Here is a 24352-nt window from a genome sequence, read left to right as displayed (position 1 = left end):
CCATATAGTAGTCACGGAATCTCTAGTTCCTCACTAAAGAACATAGATAGCAGTGTCTGATGCACGACCCTGAGTTGTTTTCAGTTGTTTTACAAATAAAACTGGAACCAGATAGAAGAAGTTAACTGCATGATAATCCTAAACACATAGTTTCCAGACTGCCTGGCACATAATAATGTTAACCTGTGACTCCATCCAGTGATGTCACCATCAACCAATCAGAGAATTGTGCATAAGCTGATCACACACCCAGAGACTTCCCTCCTTTACCGTGCATTTAAAAACTCTTCTCTGAAACACATTGGGGAGTTTGGTCTTTAGAGCACTGCTGCTGCTGCTGCTAAATCGCGTCAGTTGTGTCCGACTCTGTGCGACCCCATAGACGGCAGCCCACCAGGCTCCGCCGTCCCTGGGATTCTCCAGGGAAGAACACTGGAGTGGGTTGCCATTTCCTTCTCCAATGCATGAAAGTGAAAAGTGAAAGTGAAGTCGCTCAGTGTGTCTGACTCTTAGCGACCCCATGGACTGTAGCCCACCAGGCTCCTCCGTCCATGGGATTTTCCAGGCAAGAGTACTGGAGTGGGGTGAGCTGCCCATATTCCCTGCTTGACCCTTAAAATAAAAGCTGTACTTTCCTTCACCACAATCAGCTGATATGCTTTTTCAGTAACAGTATGATCCTACAGGTTTTCCCATACCATGTAAAAGTGGGATATAAAGAAACATAGCAAAAATAATTCGTGTTCTAGAGACTAAATTACCTGGAACTCTCCTGATTCTTAAAAGTTTTCTTTCCCATAGTATCTTAATAAATTCCTTCTTACGGCAAGTTGAACTGAATGTCTGCCAAACACAGCTTAGATACTTCTAATTAATTTAATTTCAATGTCATTTAAGTGTTTTGAAACTTAAATATTGTTACACTCAATGTGAAGTACTTACTATGCATCCTTTCCAGTGGTGGACCAACAGTGGGTCAGGTAAAGCGGTTTGTCCAAGCTGTGGGGGGAAAAAAAAAAAATCCATGGGAAATCCATAAGCAGTGATAAAATCAATTCAACATTGGACTTAAAAAAAAAAACAAAAACCATTCATTTTTTGTTGCTAATCTTATGGTGGTTCAGATGGTAAAAAATCTTCCTGCAAAGGAGACCTGGGTTTAATCCCTGGGTTGGGAAGATCCCCTGGAAAAGGGAATGGCTACTCATTCTAGTATTCTGCCTATAGAATTTCATGGACAGAGGAGCCTAGCTACAGTCCATGGGGTCACAGAGTCAGACATGATTAAGTGACTTTCAGTATTATTAACATCATTGATCAAACATTCTTCTTATAAAAATATCGTTTGTTATTAGAGAAAATTGCTGCAGTTAATACTGATGAAATATATAACTGAACTTCTAATTAGTGCATTTATGTTACTTTTACTTTAGTAAAAACTGTAGTCTATGTGGATGATAATTTGGATAACTCCCAACAATAGACACAACAGAGCTTTGCCACATGAACCCCCATTGAGAGTTAGTTCCTAACATTCAGAATCACTTGTGGTTGCTTGAGCCACAGTTCACATCTCCAAGTCTTGTGATGCTCCATATTCCATTTCACTGTTTGGATATAAAAATAACAACAATAACCCAGCAATTGTAAATACAAAGAAACAGAACTCATTAATGAAATCATTGTGAAGAGCATTCTTTGTACACTGTAGAGTGTACTTTTGGACAGTGTTTTTCATTTCATATTTACATACATTTTTCAAAAAAATACATTAATGTAATAAAATCCTTCCTCTTTCCCATATTTATACTATACGATTACTTCCAGTTATGTGTATTTCTCAATTTATGTTTTCATTTTTTTACTCATATGATTAATATAAAATAAAATGTGCTCTGTCTTCCTTTATAGACATTGTCATTATCTGGCTTTTTTCATGACTATTTGTGAAGAAGCTGGTTAAAAATGATCTTTTAATAAAAGTGTTTAATACGCCCTACTCCTTCCCTAAGAAAATCAAGCTATGGAGTAGAGATAATAGGAATACATACACATATAAACACACACATATTTATACATATGTGTGTGTGTGCGTATGTATATATATATATATATATGCACCTAAGTTAGATAAATATGTGTGGTTCACCTGTAAAAAGTATGTCTCATTAATTTTTTTCTTAAATTTATCTCTGAGTCAGTAAAATTGTAATATATCAATATTTTATATCTAACTACTATTTCCAAAATGGCATGTGCATTTGTTTTCATTTTTATCTTCTTTATTTCTATTTTCTATAAGTTGTTTTCTACATACGGTTTTTTTTTAAAAAAGGAAAAATCGCCACCAGCACCTGCCTTGTTTTGAGAGGCAAGATCTTATCCCTGACAGCTAATCAATAAAAACAAATGAAAAGTAATAACGTCAGACTTGAGAAGTAAGGTTTTTATTCCTAGCCTGAAGCGAGGGTTCACCAATATGCTAAAATCAATCAATCTTTCCCTCAGACTCAACCTAAAGCCCAATCGTTAAATCTTTAAAAGGACCATACACAGAGTGCCCTGCTGCTGGCTCTGGGGGCACAGCACAGAACTCACCCTGCTGCTGGCCCTCGAGCACGGCACAGAACAGACTGTCTGCCGGTCTCCCCCTCAAGTCCTCCTGTCCAAGACAGATCGCTGCGCAGGAAGACACCTGACCCTGAGGGCAGAGGGAGCAAGGCATCTGCACAACTCTTCTTGCTAAACAGATTATAAGCAACCTCCGTGCACCCACTGTGATGAAAGTCATTCTGAGCTTTCTGAGAATCAGGCAGAAAGCTGACTAAATGCAAAGTTGGACAGTGATCAAATGCAATGGAAGTAATGGCCAAAGGGCTGTAGGTGGACTTGCATATGCATCATAATCTATTACCAGTAAGACGTGAAGCAGAGCAACGATTTTGCTGGAAATCACTTACTTCATCAAATGAGAAAAACAAAATCACAAAAGCTTCAAGCTAATGTTTGAAAATATTCTTGTATGTGCAACTTGCATATATTTTATTCTTCAAAAAAAAAATATTTTCTGCCTGTACCAATTCTGCTTAGTCCTTAGTCTGCCCTGAGCCTTGCCCTTTAGCACTCACACAGAATTGTCCTAATCATCCTACAGAGCTAATTAGAATATCAATGCACTTGAAAGAAGTCAGGGTATGCAGTATAAGATAGGATATTTGGCAAAATTAATAAGACACATATTCTTATAAGAGCTCAGAAACAGTCTTATTTATTTTATCCACTAGTTCTCTCTTATACATAATGGAAAAAAATATTTACTTGCATTCACATGATCACATTTCAAACACTAAAACAATTATATTTTTACACAATTTCTCATAGGAAAGGTGAAATATATAATTTAGCAAATAGGATATTTTCCAATGACAGTTGTGGCAAAAATTATTTATCTGCAGAATGGGCTCAGACAGTAAAGAATCTACCCATGGACAGAGGAGCCTGGGAGACTACAGTCCACGGGTCGCGAGGAGTCAGACACGACTGATTGACTATTTAACTTCCATTTTTCATTTTTATCTTCTCCTGACATTTTTCCCCTCCACCTTTGGGGAAAAAAGCTAAAATTTTATTTCTATTCTGGAGAGTAACAACAACAACAACAACACCTTGTTGCAGAACAAAGTGATTGTACCTGCAGCAATGTTCCTGACAACAAACATAATGAAGGGTCCACCTCTATCTTCTTTCTAATGCCTCCACATCTGCTTTCCTGATTTTAGCTGTCTTAATTCTGTGACGTTCTTCATGATTTAGTCATAGGGTGGATGACTCTGACTGAAAGAAAAATATATATTATTTAACAGATCTATTTTCATCTGGTAGAGTAGCTACAATGAGTAGTTAGAATCAAGACCATCTGATTTTATGCCTCATTATACCACTAAGATACCTGTGACCTAGAAAAGGTAAGAAGTTAGAGTCATAAAAATTTACTTTTTGTAGTTACCTGCAATCAAGCAGACCTATGCTTACTGTCCAGATGCTGTCTTTTATTTTTCTACCTTTTTAATTTATCATCTATCTATATATACACAGTGCATATGTAAAGACCAAGTGCTTGCTTTTATCCATTATTGACCCAATGAATTGACTTGACTCAACTGGAGTCAGGCTCTTCTCCCCATTATAGGCTCACTCTTCAGCTTAAGCAAGCACAAAGAAGAATAGCATTCTATGCTTAAACCCTTAAACCCTTAAAATATTCTAATAACTGACTGACTTCAGAAGAGAATAAATTCCTGTTAAACACCCCTATCATGCCATCTGCTCACTTCCATCTGCTTGCCCTACTCCATAACAAAGTTCTTGATAGCCCTGCTTACACTTCCCTACAAAGGAAAAACCTTTTTTTTCTATTTAATTTTGAAATATTTCTAGATCTAATGTTCCAAGCATTCTCCCTATTGCAAAAGTCTTTTTGCACTAAGTTTCAAAAGAGAATCTTCTCAAAAGAGGAGTTCTTTTCACTAGCTACCAAATTGTAACTTCATCCCTTTCCATGTTCCTGTAGAATGAGTTCTGCACTTTCAGTTTACAAAATCTTGCTTTCTTTAAGCTCACAAGTCCATTCTAATAGCTTATGATTATTTCTCAACCTGCATGTACTCTTTCAATGCATTTACACTGTAACTGTCCCTTTCGTATAATACGTATCTCGGGTCTCATGAGAATAACATTTCCATTTTCCCTTGTGACTATATCTAACAATATACGGGGACCTTCAGTCTTTCATTTCCTTGTCTCTTTTGTTGAGACATTTCCTATTTGGTCACAATTGATCAAAGTTTCTTTCACAGATTCTTAGAGAAATCATAGGTTTTTTTAAACTGGAGTTTCCTTTCCAAAAAGGTTTGCTTTTCATGGTCTTCTGAGATATTCAAACTATAGCTTCCTATCTTTATAGGTGGGCTTCTCTGGTGGCTCAGATGGTAAAGAATCTGCCTGCGATGCAGGAGACCTGGGTTCGAGGCCTGGGTTAATCCACACATTGACATTCATGCAAAGTTTTGACCATGTAAGTCAAAATGATATTTTCATAGAAATCAGGGAACATATGCAAACTGCTGAAGATGAGCTAAGGTAGTCTACAGACTTCTGAAAGCTTATGATATTTTTGAGGTGTGCTTTTGTTGTTGTTGTTTAGTTGCTGTGTCCAACTCTTTTGCGACCCCAGGTGTGGTATCTCGCCTCAAAATTTTCTTTATTGAACTATGTATTTTATTCTTTCTTTGAAATATCAAAGAGGTAGTAGTGACTGTGGCAACCTCACTAATTTATATACTGAATTTTTCCCAATATGGCTTATAAATAATATACTCATTGTAGCTACTCTACCAGATGAAAATAATTCTGCAAAATAATATATTTTTTTCTTTCAGTAATGTTGTGGATTTTAAAATTTAAATACCAGCAGCTTGTGACTTACTTCTGAACCAAGACACATTTTAGCAGGGCAACAATCAAGTGTGTGTGTGTGTGTGTGTGTGTGTTTTGCAGAATTGTTTCTCAAATATAGGTCCACTGATCTCTTGCATTGGTCTCAACACAAACCCTCAGGCTTCACATCAAATAGCTCAATTATAATTTCCTGGATGGGGGCTCAGTTTTTTTAAATAGACTATCCTGGTGATTCTTCTTACATACCTTAAACTATGATGATCACTGACACTGAGAAAAGAATTAATTTACCTCCTATCTGCCCCCTATCTAGAGGTGTTAAAAGAGAACACAATCAGTGAAAAAGCATATTCAGCTCTCCATCTAGCCCAATAAGGTACATCAGATGTAAATCTCCCTAGCTTCAAAATTTTCTACTCTCATCTGTCTTAAACCTGCTAACACCTATTAACAGGAAGGATGCCAGAAGATACTGCCATGGTTGCCACTCCTAAGGGGCGTGGCTGAGACTCAATCAGGCCACAGGGCCCCACTCATGGGCTGGGGAGTGGACCTGCTTCAGGTTTCAACCCTTGTAACTGGAAGAGATGCTTCTACCCCTGCAGCTGTTTCACTCTTCACCTGAAGTCCTAGCCAAAAATCTCTTCTGAAAATAAATGGATTCTCTATTCAAAAGATCTAAAATATGATATCTTTAGATCCACAGGGTAAGATTCAGTGGCCTATCAGATCAGATTAGTTGCTCAGTCGTGTCCCACTCTTTGCGACCCCATGAATCGCAGCACATCAGGCCTCCCTGTCCATCACCAGCTCCCGGAGTTCACTGAGACTCACGTCCATCGATTCAGTGATGCCATCCAGCCATCTCATCCTCTGTCGTCCCCTTCTCCTGCCCCCAATCCCTCCCAGCATCAGAGTCTTTTCCAATGAGTCAACTCTTCACATGAGGTGGCCAAAGTACTGGAGTTTCAGCTTTAGCATCATTCCTTCCAAAGAAATCCCAGGGCTGATCTCCTTTAGAATGGACTGGTTGGATCTCCTTGCAGTCCAAGGGACTCTCAAGAGTCTTCTCCAACACCACAGTTCAAAAGCAACAATTCTTCAGCGCTCAGCCTTCTTCACAGTCCAACTCTCACATCCATACATGACCACAGGAAAAACCATAGCCTTGACTAGACGGACCTTTGTTGGCAAAGTAAAGTCTCTGCTTTTGAATATGTTATCTAGGTTGATCATAACTTTCCTTCCAAGGAGTAAGCGTCTTTTAATTGTCTGTACCATATTGTCAGTTCCTATGAAATTTTGAATTTCAGATTAATAACTGTATCTGGGTTACTTTTTTGAGTCTCAAGTATTTTTCTTATTTCCTTTTTGGGCCAGTAATTTTACATCTTAGCCTAAGATTCATCTTTTGAAAATAATGTTATAGCTAACCTTCAAGCTTCAAAATTTATTAATTCAATTTACTGTTGCATCCCAACGCCTAATATGTAACAAAGTAGTATATTAATATTGCTTAATTTGTATTGGATTACTCAAGTGGAAGACAAAGCACATGCTCTAGGCAGCAGTAAAACAGGCTCCAAAATGATTTTGGAATGAATTAGGTATTAAATTTATCTTTTAAAGAAGTCATTATAGAAAATAAACTTTTATGGCATTTTATTTTTCTTACAAAATAAACTTTAGTCACTGAAATGGCTGAAAAAATTTCCACAATTTTTTTTTTATATTTGAAGCCCCTAAATTTCTAATCATATATAAGCTGATTTCTAATGAGTAAAGTTTACCTAGTCATATATTCTTTGATTATAGCAGTAGATATGACTATATAAACCCAATAATTATTGGAATTTAATCTATAACCAGTGTTCTAACCATGACCTAAGCTAATATACTGTCATTCTGTATAGAAAACATTCATATACAATCATTTTTCATATGTTAGCACACCTGCTAATCTATTTGTGAATATATGGTCATTATCACTTAATACTGCATCTGTATAAAGCTGACCAAATGTTATCAGTTAAAATGACACAGGTTCTCTAATTATAAAATAGGCATAACTGATTGCTAAAATATTACATATAAAAATATATATAGAAATAATAAATAACCTTGATAAGGGTTCAATTTAGATAACTGATAATGATTCAATCATAATTTAAAACCAAGTAAAAAATTATTTGATATAATAGCATTTCAATCACAGAAATCATAGATAAAACTCCTGTGGTAAGCTAAGATTAAACAAAGGAAACCAAAATGTTAAAGCTAGGTAGAATATATTAAAGATGGAAATGCCATAATATTCAGAGGAATATTCTATATGCATAAATCATTTTAATTCAGTTTGTGAAGACTGGTTTGAAGTAGGACTTTCAAGGTAACAGCAAGAAGAATTTTATTAATAGCATAATAAAATAAGAATATAGAATATTACGCTATTTTCTATTTTCATAGTACAAAGTAGTCTCTTTTTCCAATTTTATTGACTTGATATTTTAATTCTTTTGATATGGTTCACTTTAAGTCATTGGCAAATGATGATATATCTAACATCCAATGTGTGAAACATCCAAAATAAGATATTAGATCATGCCACTTCTTCCAAAGTAAACATATAACATGATTCATATATGAAGAGTGCTAGAGTGCTACTGACTAGACTTAAATGTATATTTATTTTTGTTACATTTATAATCTTTTGCAAGGAAGTCATGAATTTGTTATCAGTTATATATACATACCTCACCATTTCCTTGTAGTAAGCACCAATATAAATTAGTGAGATTATCCTAATTAAGAGTAAAACTTACAGTAATAATTATTACAATAATAATTTGTACAAAGTTAACTGAAACATACATGGGATGAATTTTCTAAATGAGTTTGATTATTATAAGACAAAATAAAAAAGATAATTTTAGCTAAGTTTTCTCATGACCTTAACCATGATGGGTGAATAATGGCTGCAAGCAGATATCTAAAACAATGATGACACAGTTGACATATATACTATTGTTGTTGTTCAGTCACTAAGCAGGACACGACTGAGCGACTGAACTGAACTGAACTGAACTGAAGATATTGTAGTCTGTGATGAACATTGGGCACTAAGATACATAGCATAAATGTGAAAATATAAAAATTGATTGATTAATTAGGTAATTATTATTAAAATACATATATTTTCACACAAAATAAAATGTATGAAACATCTAAGGTATAAAATATATAATCTGTAGAGTTAATATACCAGTTCATTCATTCACTGTACCCTCTCCCACACAGTATATATTTCTACTTTCATCGATTTCTTTTCCTTCTGTCATCAAACATCTTAAAAGTCTGTTTATATTCAAGATCTTTAAATATTTTTCTATGTTCACTTTCAATTGCTGAAACATTTCTCATGGTCCTTCCTGCTTTCTTTTCATATTCTTCATTTGAAACTCCACATCTATATTTCCCATTTCAACCCTGATGCTTCCAAATCTATAACTTCAGCTAAGACCTCACTATTGAGTGTCTGACCTACATTTTCAGTACTATTAATATAAAAATTTAACCTAATCCAAATATAAATGAAAAACTTAACAACCATTTCCCCTTTATTTATATTTTATAGCTTACCATTTCTCAAGTCATTCTTAGAGGTCAATAAAGCTACTCTCTCTTCTTCTCTTCCCACATTTCATTAGGCATAGGATCTGACTTTCTCTGTTAAATACATATGTTTCTGTTTCCTTATTAGTTCCATTCATCTTATTTTAATTCATGACTTCTCTACAATTTCCTATCTTTTGGACATTATAAAAATTCAATCTCTGCTATCAGACTAATGTTTTTAAAGACATAATAACCATATTCCTCCATTACAGTTCCTCATCAATCTCCAGTGTATGATCAGCCTTCAGGATAAAACTGTTCATTATCAGTCTCTTTTTTGCACAATGAGTAAAATATAATAGTTGATTGGTAATTATTTTCCTTTCTTCAGTGTTATTGTAATCTCATTGATACTCACAGTTCAATTAAATCTGGGGAAACTTATAACCTATATACAAAAGCTCAGGTTGTAACAGAATAGGCATTGCCAAGAATTTTGCAATACTAGGAATATTTGACCTGTGGATACTTTACTGCAAAAATGCTCAAAGGGAGAAAAATATTGGTAGGGATGTGTTTTCCCAAATGTGGAAAGGTCAATATAAATTAGGATAGACCAAATGGTAATCTATCTTGTTATCTTGATAGTTATGTGCATTATTAGGTTACTCCCACCTCCATCCCCAGTAATTCAGTTTTTCATTTGTTCAACACTTTTATGACTTTATATCATATTTGGGCTCTAAATATAGGAATCTGTGAGGAAGACATGTGCGTCAAGAGTAGAAGATTTAATGGAGCGGAATCATAGAGATATAGGAATAGGGTAAGGTGGAGAAACTTATTCTAGCTATTAAGAGAGGGAAAAGCTTTTGGTAGCAGTGTCTGCTATGCACAATGAGCAGAAAGGCCAAATGTGGCTGGAGTTAAAGAGACGTACAAATAAATTGCTGAGTATTTTATTTTATGGACTGAAGCCTTAGAAGACTAGCCCTCAAGTTGAATGACCCAGGGAACTGAAGAAATAAATGCTTCTTCTTTCATGTCCTTTGTTCTCAGATATAATTGAAGAGGACCTAAATAATTAACCAAAAAAGAATAGTGACAGAGGAACCCTTAAACATAAAACCCTGGATGTGAGAATCATAACGGAGGGGTTTATGTTGGTGAGGAGGAGAATGTCATTGTTTGAATGCTCCAACATAAAACCTTACAAATCTCTGCCCATCATTTACAATTTAGTGTTTATTTTTTTTTCTTCCTAGAATTGTATTTCTTCCTTCTTTATCTTTGAGAATTCTGCCAGTAACTCAAGATAAGATATTCTCAGTCATATTTTACTTTTCTCATGTATAACTGTTAAAACATCATATCTTACTGATTTCAACAGTAACGTATTGTTAACCGAGCAATAACGCTGACTCCATACTGGTCTATTCCTTTAGCTCTTACCTTTGTGCTTGGCTGCCTATGCTTAGACATGCTGGCTCTGCACCTTTAAAACGATTGTTGCCTACAGCCTGAAAGATACGTGATAGTCCATTCTCAAGGCCCTGCCTCCCAGACTTGACTGTTTAAGGTGTAACACTTTTCCATTCATACAGAGATTTTTAAAAGTTGCAGAACAGAGAATATTTGTCCTGTTGGAGGTTTACAGGAACATTTTAACTAGACTTACAATGGACAGTTGCAATGAACAGTTGCAAGAACAAAGAATTAGCACATCCCCTCCAGGATCTGGCCTGAACCACGAACTCTGCAACAATCATATGTCCCCTCCATTTTTAAGATAAAAGAATCCTAACTCAGGGAAAATGATTCTTTGGTACACTATTCCACAATCTCCATCTGCTAGCTTTCCAAATAAGGTCATTATTCCTGGTCCCAACAACTCATGTCTTGATTTATTGGTCTGTCGTGCAGTGAGGACAACAATACTCATTCCAGTATATACATTTTAAATATAACTCTTAATTTTAGGAACAGGTAGGGGTACACATAATCAAGAGTCATGATCACATATTAAATAATAATTTTAGTAACCAAAATATAAATAGCATACCAGTCACTGTTTACTAAGTACTATTTCCTGCTCTATGCACAGGAAAATGCTGCAAGGCACTTTAGTAAGCATATCTATGTTTCACAAAGGATGATCTTTATGTAATTGGAGTAAGTTCTGCACAATATGCTGTGAAAGCTCTTAACAGTCAAAATATGTCAGACATTGCCTCTTATAAGTGTTTGATAGTCAACCGTAACTATTTGGCCTAAATGAGGTACTTATGTGAACAGATGTCAATACTGACAAATTGACTTATCAGCTTTTTCTCCTTATAACCAGCATTGAGCATGGGATGGGAATTTAATTTAAAACATGAGTGAATAATCATATTTTGAGGGCATTGCCTCAGGTGGGAAGACCTCAGAGAGGAGCTGGGTATTAATATAAAGCAGCCAGTGCATTAGAGAAAAACTCAGAACTGTGGGGGCCTAAGTGTCAGGAGAGGATGGTGGCTTTTTAAGTAAGTTGCATTTAAAATTATTTTTGTAGAATATGTATTAAAGCAACTGTTCATTGCAGGTTTTTCTCCATTTATTAAAGTGATTTCCATCAGTAAGACAATATGACTTTGAACAATAAGCTGGTTTTATAAGATTTTAAGGGAAGGATGTTGGCTTGGAGGGGCATGAAGAGATGTCTGAGTTTTCCAGTTTATCATCTCGCATGTACAAGGGGGTTCAGGGGATGGGGACACAAGGATAGCTATGAGGGAACTGAGTGGAACTCTCTGAAGATAAGGATTAACCTCTACCTCCAGTGAAGCAGAGAAGAGGATGCTGAAGAGACAGGTTTTTATATGCATATTTCAGCATGCAACATAAAGTAATATTATGGATGATGTTCCTACAATTTGTCTTTCTTTGCCTCGTTTACTATAAGCTTTGTGACCTACACTTTAAAGTATTTGCCCTCCTTGGAGATTTATGCTTGAGATAAAATTTTGCTTAGTTATATGGTATGGCATTGATATAAAAATCCTTGTATTTCCAATTTTCTCCTTTGAGCATATCTTATTTCAGTAGATTTTAAAATGACTATGCTGGCTTTGCACAGTTTTGTTATAACAGGGTTTTTGTACATGATTTCAAATTGAAGTCATTTAAAAAAATGATTTTATTTCCCAGTGACAGTTCGTGTAATTAAATATAAAGTTCCCACCGTACATATAGGACTGACATTGTAAAATGTCACTTTAGTCATCAGGTCTTATTTATTAATACCTGTTTTTCATTTAATAACCAGCTGTGACAACAACTTCAACACCAGAAACATATAATTGTGTATTACTCTACTGACATTGCAATGGGTGTGTGTGTGTGTGTGTGTGTGTGTGTGTGTATCTTACAAAAGCATATTTTTGTGAAGGTCATTTTGTAGAAATTTAATTTGGGAGGATTCTTAGTATGAGTAGGCAGTTTCAAATTTTCCACTCTTAATAAATCATTCATATACTCACATCTTACCCATTTCTGTTTTGTTTATTTAGCACTGTGATGTGATGATGAACGTTACTGAAAGGACAAGAGGTTCTTTGTCACAAGGGAGACAAAGTTCTAGAATAAAAGATTGTAATCATAATTTTGAGTTTCTCCAAAAGTAGAGATAAATCAAAATGACTTCATTGTCAAGAAAGTGATATTTGTGACTGGACTTAACATTACAGAAAGGTTACAGTCACATGAGCATGTTTTTCATTTTTATTCCAAATCAATCTTGTACTGGTAGTCTTCGTGCTAATAATTGTCAAAGTAAGCCACAGTAATGAAAAAAAAAAAAGAACTGGGTGACATATCCTAATTGTTTAACACTAAATATGTTGATCTCCTTCTGAAAGACACGTTTGATTTTTCAGATGAACAATAACTCCTAGAATGTTAAACAATATCTCAATGAATGACTATGATTTAGGGTAAGACAAAAATAATGGTCTGTGTTTAGCAAGAAAGCACTATCAAAAAAATTTTTAAAAAACCCTAAGAAGTACTGTTGCCATTAGGAGAAACAACTTTTATTTTAAAGAATGAAACTAGAACAATTTCTAACACCATACACAAAAATAAACTCAAAATGGATTAAAGATCTAAATGTAAGACCAGAAACTATAAAACTCCTGGAGGAGAACATAGGCAAAACACTCTCTGACATATATCACAGCAGGATCCTCTATGACCCACCTCCCAGAATATTGGAAATAAAAGCAAAAATAAACAAATGGGACCTAATTAAACTTAAAAGCTTCTGCACAACAAAGGAAACTATTAGCAAGGTGAAAAGGCAGCCTTCAGAATGGGAGAAAATAATAGCAAATGAAGCAACTGACAAACAACTAATATCAAAAATATACAAGCAACTCCTGCACCTCAACTCCAGAAAAATAAATGACCCAATCAAAAAATGGGCCAAAGAACTAAATAGAAATTTCTTCAAAGAAGACATACAGATGGCTAACAAACACATGAAAAGATGCTCAACATCACTCATTATCAGAGAAATGCAAATCAAAACCACTATGAGGTACCATTTCATGCCAGTCAGAATGGATGTGATCCAAAAGTCTACAAGCAATAAATGCTGGAGAGGGTGTGGAGAAAAAGGAACCCTCTTACACTGTTGGTGGGAATGGAAACTAGTACAGCCACTATGGAGAACAATGTGGAGATTCCTTAAAAAACTGGAAATAGAACTGCCTTATGATCCAGCAATCCCGCTGCTGGGCATACACACTGAGGAAACCAGAAGGGAAAGAGACACGTGTACCCCAATGTTCATCACAGCACTGTTTATAATAGCCAGGACATGGAAGCAACCTAGATGTCCATCAGCAGATGAATGGATAAGAAAGCAGTGGTACATATACACAATGGAGTATTACTCAGCCATTAAAAAGAATACATTTGAATCAGTTCTAATGAGGTGGATGAAACTGGAGCCTATTATACAGAGTGAAGTAAGCCAGAAAGAAAAACACCAATACAGTATACTAACACATATATATGGAATTTAGAAAGATGGTAACAATAACCCTGTATAAGAGACAGCAAAAGAGACACTGATGTAGAGAACAGTCTTACGGACTCTGTTGGAGAGGGAGAGGGTGGGAAGATTTGTGAGAATGGCATTGAAACATGTATAATATCATGTATGAAATGAGTTGCCAGTCCAGGCTCGATGCACGATACTGGATGCTTGGGGCTGATGCACTGGGACGGCCCAGAGGGACGGTATGGGGAGGGAGGAGGGAGAAGGGTTCAGGATGGGGAACACATGTATACCTGTGGTGAATTCTTTTCGATATTTGGCAAAACTAATACAATATTGTAAAGTTTAAAAATAAAATAAAATTTAAAAAATTAAAAAAAAAGAATATAGAAGAAACTACTTTACAATACTTTAGGATATAGAATGAAAGTAAGCACTATCAATTAATGCATTTATACATTTTATACCTTATGAGATGGACAAAGCCAGTGAAGAGGAAGAATAGTGTAATAAAGCTTAATGACATGCAGTTATTAAATTGGTCTTTGATTTTAAAGAACCCAGAGTGACAGTGAACCATGTAACACAAGATTTGGCTTATAAACTGCCTCACCATCCTTTAGAGCTGGTACCAATTGCAAACTGCCTTCAGCCACTTTTTGTAATAACTGTCATGTTATTTTAATAATAAAAATGGCCTAGGATTATTAGAAATTGATGGGAACTGCTATGGTCTGAATTATTACCCCCAAAACCATATGTTGCAGACCTCATGCTCAACATGATGGCACTGGAGGTGGGACCCTTGCAAGGTACTTAATCTATGACATAAAGAGGGCCCTTGCCCAATCATACTGGTACCCAGATCTTGGACTTACAGTCTTTAGAACTATGGAAAAAAAATTTTTTTTTTATAACCTAACGCAGTCTGTGGTATTTTGTTATAGCAGTTTAAATGGGCTAAGAAGCTTTGTTTTTTCTCTTCAGTATGTCTCTAACCGTTTACATGGTATAATACAACAAAATAAAGCTTCCAATGGAATCCTACTCTTAATAAAAATAATTAGAAGGCAGCATGAATGTAGACATAAACCTGGTGAGGTATCCACTTATTAATAATTTCTTTTGAGGCCCTCTAATAAGAAACCCTCCATAAAAGTATCAATTTGAGGAGAATAGGGCAATGCTCTGATAGTAAGATGCACTACCTATATTCCACACTTCTTAACTATAATGTATGCAGTTTCCTCTTTGGCCAAAAAATAATTTTAATGTAACTTTTACTATTCTTAATATAATAAGGGCTTCCCCAGGCAGTTCAGGGGTAAAGAATCTGCCTGCCAATGCAGAAGACCCAGGTTCGATTCCTGGGTTGGGAAGATCCCCTGGAATCACAAATGGTAACCCACTCTAGTACTCTTGCCTAGAAAATTCCATGGAGAAGGGAGCCTGACGGGCTACAGTACATGAGGTCGAAAAGAGTCAGACAAGGTATAGCACATTGGATGTGAGCATTATTATTATAATATAAAAATTAACTGATAATAGGAAAGAATAAATCTGAATCCATAATGGATCTTTTAAGTTTCTTATAAGTTTCTATTACTTTATACTTTGTCTTCTATTGCTTTTGTTGTAAGTCAATTACTAAAGCAATGTTGCCCATCAGTTCAGTTTAGTAGCTCACATGTGTCTGACTCTTTGCGACCCCTTGGACTGCAGCACGCCAGGCCTCCCTGTCCATCACCAACTCCCAGAGCTTACTTAACTCATGTCCATTGAGTCGGTGATGCCATCTAACCATCTCATCGTCTGTCATCCCCGTCTCCTGCTTTCAATTTTTCCCAGCATCAGGGTCTTTTCAAATGAATCAGTTCCTTGTTGCCTGTAGCCTAAAGTATACATGGAGACCCATCCCCCCAGAACCCTATGTCCCAGGCTCAGTCATGTTTGATTCTGAAACCCCATGGAGTGTAACCAGCCAGGCTCCTCTGTCCATGGAATTTTCCAGGCAAGAATACTGGACTGGATTGCCATTTCCTCCTCCTGGGGATTTTCCTGACCCAGGGATCAAGTGTGTATGTCCTGCGACTGGCAGGCAGATTCTTTACCACTAAGCCACCAGAGAAGCCCCCTGTGTCACATGGCTGAGTGCTAAGCTAAAATACCTTCCTTTAGCTCACAGGAAACATATTGACCTAGCTCAACTGTGAATGATTGCAGAAAAAAAGAAATTAACATACCTCTCCAGAATCTGGCCAGAACCAGGAATATTTGAAACAACTTTTATAGCCTTTTTTCTTTACCTCCTCATCTCCCCCTCTTTAATCTATTGAAGAAACTAGACCCAAACCTAGGCAAGATGGTTCTTTGGGACACGAGTATACCATCTTCTAGGCCTGCTAGCTTTCGAATAAAGACACTATGCCTTGGCGTAACAACTCTTCTATTGATTTACTGGCCTGCTATGTGGTAAGCAGTATAAGACTGATTTCTCATGTGTTTGTTAGCCATCTGTATGTCTTCTTTGGAGAAATGTCTATTTAGTTCTTTGGCCCATTTTTTGATTGGGTCATTTATTTTTCTGGAGTTGAGCTGTAGGAGTTGCTTGTATATTCTCGAGATTAGTTGTTTGTCAGTTGCTTCATTTGCTATTATCTTCTCCCATTCTGAAGGCTGTCTTTTCACCTTGCTAATAGTTTCCTTTGATGTGCAGAAGCTTTTAAGGTTAATTAGGTCCCATTTGTTTATTTTTGCTTTTATTTCCAATATTCTGGGAGGTGGGTCATAGAGGATCCTGCTGTGATGTATGTCAGAGAGTGTTTTGCCTATGTTCTGCTCTAGGAGTTTTATAGTTTCTGGTCTTACGTTTAGATCTTTAATCCATTTTGAGTTTATTTTTGTGTATGGTGTTAGAAAGTGTTCTAGTTTCATTCTTTTACAAGTGGTTGACCAGAGTTCCCAGCACCACTTGTTAAAGAGATTGTCTTTAATCCATTGTATATTCTTGCCTCCTTTGTCGAAGATAAGGTGTCCATATGTGCGTGGATTTATCTCTGGGCTTTCTATTTTGTTCCATTGATCTATATTTCTGTCTTTGTGCCAGTACCATACTGTCTTGATAACTGTGGCTTTGTAGTAGAGCCTGAAGTCAGGTAGGTTGATTCCTCCCGTTCCATTCTTCTTTCTCAAGATCGCTTTGGCTATGCGAGGTTTTTTGTTTTTCCATACAAATTGTGAAATTATTTGTTCTAGCTCTGTGAAGAATGCTGTTGGTAGCTTGATAGGGATTGCATTGAATCTATAGATTGCTTTGGGTAGTATACTCATTTTCACTACATTGATTCTTCCAATCCATGAACATGGTATATTTCTCCATCTGTTAGTGTCCTCTTTGATTTCTTTCACCAGTGTTTTATAGTTTTCTATATATAGGTCTTTAGTTTCTTTAGGTAGATATATTCCTAAGTATTTTATTCTTTCCGTTGCAATGGTGAATGGAATTGTTTCCTTAATTTCTCTTTCTGTTTTCTCATTATTAGTGTATAGGAATGCAAGGGATTTCTGTGTGTTGATTTTATATCCTGCAACTTTACTATAGTCATTGATTAGTTCTAGTAATTTTCTGGTGGAGTCTTTAGGGTTTTCTATGTAGAGGATCATGTCATCTGCAAACAGTGAGAGCTTGACTTCTTCTTTTCCAATTTGGATTCCTTTTATTTCTTTTTCTGCTCTGATTGCTGTGGCCAAAACTTCCAAAACTATGTTGAATAGTAATGGTGAAAGTGGGCACCCTTGTCTTGTTCCTGACTTTAGAGGAAATGCTTTCAATTTTTCACCATTGAGGATAATGTTTGCTGTGGGTTTGTCATATATAGCTTTGATTATGTTGAGGTATGTTCCTTCTATTCCTGCTTTCTGGAGAGTTTTGATCATAAATGGATGTTGAATTTTGTCAAAGGCTTTCTCTGCATCTATTGAGATAATCATATGGTTTTTATTTTTCAATTTGTTAATAAAAGATGCTCAGCATCACTCATTATCAGAGAAATGCAAATCAAAACCACTATGAGGTACCATTTCACGCCAGTCAGAATGGCTGCAATCCAAAAGTCTACAAGTAATAAATGCTGGAGAGGGTGTGGAGAAAAGGGAACCCTCTTACACTGTTGGTGGGAATGCAAACTAGTACAGCCACTATGGAGAACAGTGTGGAGATTCCTTAAAAAACTGGAAATAGACATGCCTTATGATCCAGCAATCCCACTGCTGGGCATACACACTGAAAAAACCAGAAGGGAAAGAGACACGAGTACCCCAATGTTCATCGCAGCACTGTTTATAATAGCCAGGACATGGAAGCAACCTAGATGTCCATCAGCAGATGAATGGATAAGAAAGCTGTGGTACATATACACAATGGAGTATTATTCAGCCATTAAAAAGAATACATTTGAATCAGTTCTAATGAGGTGGATGAAACTGGAGCCTATTATACAGAGTGAAGTAAGCCAGAAAGAAAAACACCAATACAGTAAACTAACGCATATATATGGAATTTAGAAAGATGGTAACAATAACCCTGTGTACGAGACAGCAAAAGAGACACTGATGTATAGAACAGTCTTATGGACTCTGTGGGAGAGGGAGAGGGTGGGAAGATTTGGGAGAATGGCATTGAAACATGTAAAATATCATGTATGAAATGAGTTGCCAGTCCAGGTTCGATGCACGATACTGGATGCTTGGGGCTGGTGCACTGGGACGACCCAGAGGGATGGAATGGGGAGGGAGGAGGGAGGAGGGTTCAGGATGGGGAACACATGTAAACCTGTGGCGGATTCATTTTGATATTTGGCAAATCTAATACAGTTATGTAAAGTTTAAAAATAAAATAAAATTTAAAAAAAAAAAAAAAAAAAATAAACAGAGACAATAAAAACAAAAAAAAAAAAAAAAAAAAAAAAGACTGATTTCTGTAACACTGATAAACATTTCCTATGCTGCTGCTGCTGCTAAGTCATTTCAGTCATGCCCAACTCTGTGCAACCCCATAGACAGTACAGGCTCCCCCGTCCCTGGGATTCTCCAGGCAAGAACACTGCAATGGGTTGCCATTTCCTTCTCCAATGCATGAAAATGAAAAGTGAAAGTGAAGTCGCTCAGTTGTGTCCGACTCTTAGCCACCCCATGGACTGCAGCCTACCAGGCTCCTCCATCCATGGGACTTTCCAGGCAAGAGTACTGAAGTGGGCACCATTGCCTTCCCCAAAAGTTTCCTATACACTTTATTAAAAAATATATAATGAAGATTTTGTTATGATGTAAGGGAGAGATAAAAGAAAACAATTTATAGTCGACATTCTAGGAATCAGCGAACTAAGATGGACTGGAATGGGTGAGTTTAACTCAGATGACCATTATATCTACTACTGTGGGCAGGAATCCCGAAATAAATGGAGTAGCCATCATAGTCAACAAAAGAGTCTAGAATGCAGTTCTTGGATGCAATCTCAAAAACGACAGAATGATCTCTGTTCGTTTCCAAGGCAAACCATTGAATGTCACGGTAATCCAAGTATATGCCCCGACCAGTAACACTGAAGAAGCTGAAATTGAACAGTTCTATGAGATCTACAAGACCTTTTAGGCCTACCACCCAAAAAGATGTCCTTTTCATTATAGGGGAATGGAAGGCAAAAGTAGGAAGTCAAGGAACACCAGGAGTAAAGACATATTTGGCCTTGGAATACAGAATGAAGCAGGGCAAAGGCTAATAGTTTTGCCAAGAGAACACATGGCTCATAGCAAACATACTCTTCCAAAAACACAAGAGAAGACTCTACACATGGACATCACCAGATGGTCAACACCAAAATCAGATTGATTATATTCTTTACAGCCAAATATGAAGAAGCTCTATACAGTCAGCAAAAACAAGACTGGGAGCTGACTGTGGCTCAGACAGTGAACTCCTTATTGCCAAATTCAGACTTAAATTGAAGAAAGTGGGGAAAACCATTAGATCAATCAGGTATGAACTAAATCAAATCACTTATAATTATACAGTGGAAGTGAGAAATAGATTTAAGGGACTAGATCTGATACACAGAGTGCCTGATGAACTACGGACGGAGGTTTGGGACATGGTACAGGAGACAGGGATCAAGACCATGCCCAAGAAAAAGAAATGCAAAAAAGCAAAATGGCTGTCTGAGGTGGCCTTACAAATAGCTGTGAAAAGAAGAGAAGCCAAAAGCAAAGGAGAAAAGAAAAGATATATGCATCTGAATGCAGAGTTCCAAAGAATAGCAAGAAGAGATAAGAAAGCCTTCCTCAGTGGTCGGTGCAAAGAAATAGAGGAAAACTATAGAATGGGAAAGACTAGAGATCTCTTCAAGAAAATTAGAGATACCAAGGGAACATTTCATGCAAAGATGGGTTCAATAAAGGACAGAAAAGGTATGGACTAAACAGAAGCAGAAGATATTAAGAAGAAGTGGCAAGAATACACAGAAGAACTGTACAAAAAATATCTTCATGACCCAGATAATCAGAATGGTGTGATCAATCACCCAGAGCCAGATATCCTGGAATGCGAACTCAAGTGGGCTTTAGGAAGTATCACTACAAAGCTAATGAAGGTGATAGAATTCCAGTTGAGCTATTTCAAAACTTTAAAAATGAAGCTCTGAAAGTGCTGCACTCAATATGTCAGCAAATTTGGAAAACTCAGCAGTGGCCACAGGACTGGAAAAGATCAGTTTTCATTCCAATCCAAAAGAAAGGCAATGCCAAAGAATGCACAAAATACCACACAATTGCACTCATCTCACACGTTAGTAATGCTCAAAATTCTCCAAGCCAGGCTTCAACAATGCGTGAACCATGAACTTCCAGATGTTCAAGCTGATTTTAGAAAAGGCAGAGGAATCAGAAATCAAATTGCCGACATCTGTAGGATCATTGAAAAAAAAAGAGAGTTCCAGAAAAACATCAATATTGCTTTATTGACTATGCCTAAGCCTTTGTGGACCACAATAAACTAAGGAATATTCTGAAAGAGATAGGAATACCAGACCACCTGACCTGCCTCTTGAGAAACCTGTATGCAGGTCAGGAAGCAACAAATAGAACTGGACATGGAAAAACAGAATGATTCCAAATCAGGAATGGAGTATGTCAAGGCTTTATATTGTCCACCCTGCTTGTTTAACTTCTATGCAGAATAAATCATGAGAAACACTGGGCTGGAGGAAGCATAAGCTGGAATCATGATTGCCAGGAGAAATATCAATAACCTCAGATATTCAGATGACACCACCCTTATGGCAGAAAGTGAAGAAGAACTAAAGAACCTCATGATGAAAGTGAAAGAGGAGAATGAGAAAGTTGGCTTAAAGCTCAACATTCAGAAAACTTTGATAATGGCATGCGGTCCCATCACTTCATGTCAAATAGATAAAGAAACAGTGGAAACAGTGGCTGACTTTATTTTTGGGGGGCTCCAAAATCACTGCAGATGGTGATTGTAGCCATGAAATTAAAAGATGCTTACTCCTTGGAATGAAAGATATGACCAACCTAGACAGCTTATAAAAACCAAAGACATAACTTTGTCAACAAAGGTCCGTCTAGTCACAGCTATGGTTTTTCCTGTAGTCATGTATGTAAGTGAGAGTTGGAATATAACGAAAGCTGAGCACCAAAGATTGATGCTTTTGAACTGTAGTGTTGGAGAAGACTCTTGAGAGTCCCTTGGACTTGAAGGAGATCCAACCAGTCCCTCCTAAAGGAGATCAGTCCTGGGTGTTCAGTGGAAGGACTCATGTTGAAGCTAAAACTCCAATACTTTGGCCACCTGATGTGAAGAGCTGAATCATTTGAAAAGACCCTGATGCTGGGAAAGATTGAGGGCAGGAGGAGAAGGGGACGACAGAGGATGAGATGTTGGATGGCATCACCGACTCAATGGACATGAGTTTGGGTAAGCTCAGGGAGTTGGTGATGGACAGGGAGGCCTGGCGTGCTGCATTCCATGGGGTCGCATAGAGTCTGTCACAATTGAGCAACTGAATTGAGACTGAGAGTGATGCATGCTATGTTGCTTCAGTTGTATCTCACTCTGCAATACTGTCAACTATAGACTCCCAAGCTCTTCTGTTCAAAAGATTCCCCAGGCAAGAATATTGGAATGGGTTGCCATTCCCTCATCCAGGGGATCTTTCCAGATATGACTATACTGATATACATAATAGACAGAATTTGCCTATTTATAAGACATACACCAATTTATAAGCCAAATAATTTGTTTAAAAATTATTTTGTATAAGAATATTTAAAAGCAGAAGTATGAGTGGACATTAGAGTAAAAGTAGCTGTATGGAAAAGTAATAAAACGCATGATTTATCTGTATATGGTAAGGAAAAAAGAGCATAAGCTTAAACTAAGTTAAAAAAAAGTATGTTATTCCTCTTGATGACTCAGAACTTACTAAAAGTGATGTGATAAAATAATTCTTGATGTTATGATGTACAATGGCAAAATAATGAATTAGCACAGAAACCCTGAAATCCCATAGTATACCAAGAAATATACCTAGCTTCCAGAGGTTAAAAAAGACCTTGCAGACCATATTGTTTGAAAAGTGACAAAGAACATAGGATTAACTGGGAAAATAAGCAGTGGGTGAAATGCTATGGTTATTATATGGAGAATTCTGGGAAGAGCAACAAAGTAAGATTAGGAAAAATTTAGACAGTACAAAAATTCATAAAAGTCAATATGAAATTGTTACAATATTAATATTTTATGTTAAAATATTTATGAAAAAATAACAAAAATGGGAAATATTTTGAAAGTTAACATTTATTAATGAGATTGAATAATATCGCTGCACTGCACACGTCTTTTCAAATTTAAAACTTCCTTTTCAAAGGAATCTCAAGTATCTTCTTTGTCTTGTTTGAGTATAAATCCTTTTGCAATTAGATTACATTGCATTCACCTCAAAATCACTTTTATTCCAATTTTTTCTATAGTGTGCCAAAATACTCTATGTTGATTTTGTTGTTTAGTCATTAAGTTGTGTGCAAATCTTTTGTGACCTCATAGACTGTAGCTCAAGTCTATAACTATACCAAGTTCCTCTGTCCGTGGGATTTCCCAGGCAAGAGTACTGGAGCAGGTTGCCATTACCTCCCTTAGGGGATCTTCCTGACCCAGGGATTGAACCCATGTCTCCTGCATTGGTAGCTGGATTCTTTGCCACTGATCCACCAAGGAAGCCGAATATATTCTATACCATGGTGTTATATCATAAAGGTACAGAAAGCTTAAAATGAACAAAGCATAATTTTTATAGCATCCAAATAAGAACAATATAGTTCTAAATATAACTAGTATAAGTACATCCTTTCATAACTGCAGTTGAGTTGGAAACTGGAAATATCTTGAAGATTAATATTGTTTTTAAATAATGTGTCTATGAAAACCATGGTCACTCTGTTCACCTTAATATGACTGAAGCTTCATTTTCCTTGAAGCTTCAGAACACATGATTAAACACTTTGCATATATCTGAAAATTTTTACATTATTTTTAATATTTAAATCATATATTTAACTAGTGTTGTTTGAATGCAGTTGTTATAACATTTAATACTGAGTAAGATTTGTTTTTTAATTTACTTAACAGTTTGATTCCTTTGTGTAGAAACACACATTAAAAGTCTTATACACTGATTACAGAGTTCTCAAATTATTCAAAGCAATGTTCTTAATGTTCTATATAATGCTCTTAATGTTATAACTAATACCATAGGTAACATTCCTTGATTTGTGAAGTCCTTCAATGAGATTTCTTTGTTACTGTGTGTCATATGTGAAGAGGTCAATGGAATGCCAAACCATCTCTTGCTACATTTTTAAGTTGGCTGAAATCTACATTTCTGACCAATCCAAATGATGAGTCAGTCCTTCTCTGTTCACAAATGCAGTTGAAAAAACATTTTTTATGTTTGTGAAATAAATTATCCTGTTTCAAATACTAAAACAATGTTTGCTCTGGGACTTTTTACTTCCTTATGGGCATTATGTATTCAGGCAGTAAAGCTTCATTTTTCAAGCAATATGCTTTCATCAACTGGCAATGAAAATCTGCTTGACTAGACATTATTATACAGTTGACATGTATTTGACACAGAGTTGACACACAGCTGACACTATTTGATACCC

The 24352-nt window shown here is 36.4% G+C and overlaps 1 long non-coding RNA gene across 2 annotated transcripts in view; it reads right to left on the bottom strand.

The window, feature by feature from the left end:
* The window catches only part of LOC123334475, a 304216-nt gene that overhangs the window by 145398 nt on the left and 134466 nt on the right, over positions 1–24352 (bottom strand). For both annotated transcript variants that reach the window (XR_006552402.1, XR_006552401.1), the window contains exons 2-3: positions 3692–3834; positions 943–999 (exon numbers count right to left, since the gene is read on the bottom strand). This is a non-coding gene — a long non-coding RNA (uncharacterized LOC123334475). The remainder of the gene's footprint in view (positions 1–942; positions 1000–3691; positions 3835–24352) is intronic.

The sequence above is a fragment of the Bubalus bubalis genome, chromosome 7 (genome assembly GCF_019923935.1).
Source record: "Bubalus bubalis isolate 160015118507 breed Murrah chromosome 7, NDDB_SH_1, whole genome shotgun sequence".
NCBI classification, from domain to species: Eukaryota; Metazoa; Chordata; class Mammalia; order Artiodactyla; family Bovidae; genus Bubalus; species Bubalus bubalis.
This window is presented reverse-complemented; position numbering and strand designations above follow the sequence as displayed.